The sequence below is a fragment of the Limulus polyphemus genome, unplaced genomic scaffold (assembly GCF_000517525.1).
Source record: "Limulus polyphemus unplaced genomic scaffold, Limulus_polyphemus-2.1.2 Scaffold492, whole genome shotgun sequence".
Lineage (NCBI taxonomy): Eukaryota > Metazoa > Arthropoda > Merostomata > Xiphosura > Limulidae > Limulus > Limulus polyphemus.
Window position 1 is genome coordinate 540,598 of NW_013666102.1, and position 2,863 is coordinate 543,460.

The following is a 2,863-nucleotide window of genomic DNA, read 5'->3' on the forward strand; positions in this document are numbered from 1 at the left end:
AAGATCACTTTCCTTCATAACACTATTAAGGTTATATCCATCCAAATTATACTGATAATTCAAATTATGATAACCCACATGCATTATAAATAAAACCCATCTGCCATTTATTTGTCCAACTCAGTAAATGATCTAAATCCTTTTGTAAATCAGCAGCATCCTCTTCACAGCTAGCAACATCCAGCTAGCTTTAAGCCCAAAGTAGACAAATCTTCATTTTATACTCTCCCCTACAAATTGCAAAGAATGTATGTATAAACCCCTTCAGTATACTCTGTTTGATCTGAGCAGATTGATCTTCCACAATGTAACTATAAGAGATTATATTCTTATCTCATCATCTGGTAGTATGATCTCAGGAGGTACAGAATACATGGTCTATACTTCACATTTATTTATTTGTTTTTCTATTAATTTCATAGATTATTCAAAACCTTACAAAAGGCTAATATTGCCTCCACCCATGATCACCAGTTATAACAATCCAAAATATGTGAAAAAGCAATTGATTGTGATTGGGGCTTAAACCCCCAAATACCAGCTCAAACAAGTATTTTATACTAATGCCCAAAAAATAAACTACTAAGGTTTAAAGACTAAAAGTAGACAACACTCTTCCTAGATCTTCTAGTGCCTTATAATTAAAGAATTGAAAACGTATCATGGATTACGTTCTTGATAGGATTTTTTTTTGTAAAATTCAACATTAAATGTACAATTTTATATAATGTTTACATACTATAGATCACTTTATTTCAGCAAGTTTCAGAGAAGGCACTTTACTTACAAGCACTGGCATGCAAGTTACTAGGTATATTATTACCCTTTATAAAATATATTATAGAAACCAGAAAAGAGCATTGATCCTTTAGGTAAATGCATAGTATTAACTGACACTGTGGATAATGCTGATATCTCACTGAGTAGTTCTGTTCCCACTCTTTAAGTAACTAGTTAATAAATGAAATGATATTATGAAAATATTGATTTACTTTAAAATTTTAGCTATTACATTTAATGATTAAAATTTCACCGTATACTAACACATAGAAATAAAGCATGAAGTCTAGATAATGTATTCTTTTTTAATAAGAATTTTAAAAACAAATATATGAAAATACATATTTCAACTTTTGTTTTAAAAAATCCCACCATCAAAGTTTGCTATTCCTTATTTTGCTACAGAACAAACTCTTTTTTCAGGTAATTTAAACCTTAAAACACCAACTTGACTTTGACAGATTTTGTATTTGAATCTTTAATATTTCACATAGGAAATTGGTTGTTATATTACATTACTTATTACATTGTACTAGTAGTAATTTGTGATTGCAAAGAATGTGTCCTTTTTATGATGATTTGAATGATGAGACTAAAGAACTGTATAATATTAATAAGCTTAAAATTTAATTATGGTGATACAACGATAAGATTCTGCACGACAAGAAAAACCAGCCTGATTTAGGAAGACTTGTTTTTAAAATATTAAAATTATTAGCCACTAAGTTAAGTTGGAAATTTCAAAATAGACTAATCATTAAGCATTAAAGAGTAAACTTTCTATAGCAAAAAACTAAATTGAATTCTAACGATTTTTGTTATTTATAATTTATTAATGTTCAACTTGAATCTCAGTAGTAACACTAACACTTGAACAACTACTGGTACTAGTAATACTAACAGTAATAGTAATAAAAGTACTGTTAGTAACAGTTGTTGTATCGTAGTACTAGTAGTAAATGCCCAGTATTAATACTATTAGCATTTCACTATTATAGTATTAGTATTACTCAGAGTACACTAATTTTAAATTGATTATGCACTAGTATTACTATTACTAGTAATATTCGAGAGCTTAAGTTTAAATGTTTAATTAACTAAACAAATACCAAAGCAAATAGAACAATTTAAACTTTAATTAAAGTTTGAAAGATTTTTCGCAAGGGTGTGGTCCTTAGCTGTAAAAAGTACAACAAAGCAGCTGTAAGTTACAGTGTAACTTATGTTAAAAGAACTTGAAAACATGGTGTTTGCTTCTCGTACCTGAAATGATTATGAAGTTTCCGGGTGGCCCAGGTGACCTACTTGGCATTATTCGCGGTCATCCATGCATCGGCTATGAAAAGAACAAAGGAACTTCTACGCTATAGATACTACATTAAGAGAAGTTTGTTGTTCCCAGGATGCCAATCATACACAAATTACAATATAATACTAATACAGAAACTGAATAGTAAAGTAATACACTCTTTCGATAGCTTTTATGGTACTAACGTTAGGCCTTCCCGTTCGTTTACAAACTGACGGCTCCATGAAAACAGCACACCCTATCGTGCCAGACTACTTTTTTGTAGCTCTTGCGAAATCTCTGCTCTGAACCAGACAGGCAATGACTTATCAATCGTACAAACGTAACTGAAAAATGCTAGTTGTTATAAATATGGCGGAATATTGATTTCACTAATTTGATATCACAAGACGCTTTAATATACAATAAAATTGCGAAAAAATCAATCATTAGGGTTTATATAGTGAATTATATCACTCAATGTATTTATAATTCTATTTACTTTTTTATGTAAATTTCCTTTTCCCATTCCGTTTGCTAAGGTCTGAGCTCACGTCATTATTAAACTGGATTATATATATATATGACGCATTACTATTACATGTAATATTACTCATAAGCAAGCAACAAATGATCAACAAAAACATGACCATACTTTCCTTTCCTTCTTCTTCTTTTTACAGTTAATGGATTTACAACACTAAAATCGGGATTCGATTCTCCACGTTGGACAAAGCAGATAGCCCCATGTGGTTTTACTCTAAAACAAACACTCTTTTTTCTCCCTCCCTCTCT

The 2,863-nt window shown here is 30.3% G+C and overlaps 1 protein-coding gene across 1 annotated transcript in view; it reads right to left on the reverse strand.

The window, feature by feature from the left end:
* The window catches only part of LOC106458609, a 46,917-nt gene extending 44,601 nt beyond the window's left edge, over positions 1-2,316 (reverse strand). The window contains 1 exon segment of the mRNA XM_022384878.1: positions 2,044-2,316. The gene's annotated coding sequence lies outside the window, so the exon portion shown is untranslated.
* Between the last annotated feature and the right edge of the window lie 547 nt (positions 2,317-2,863).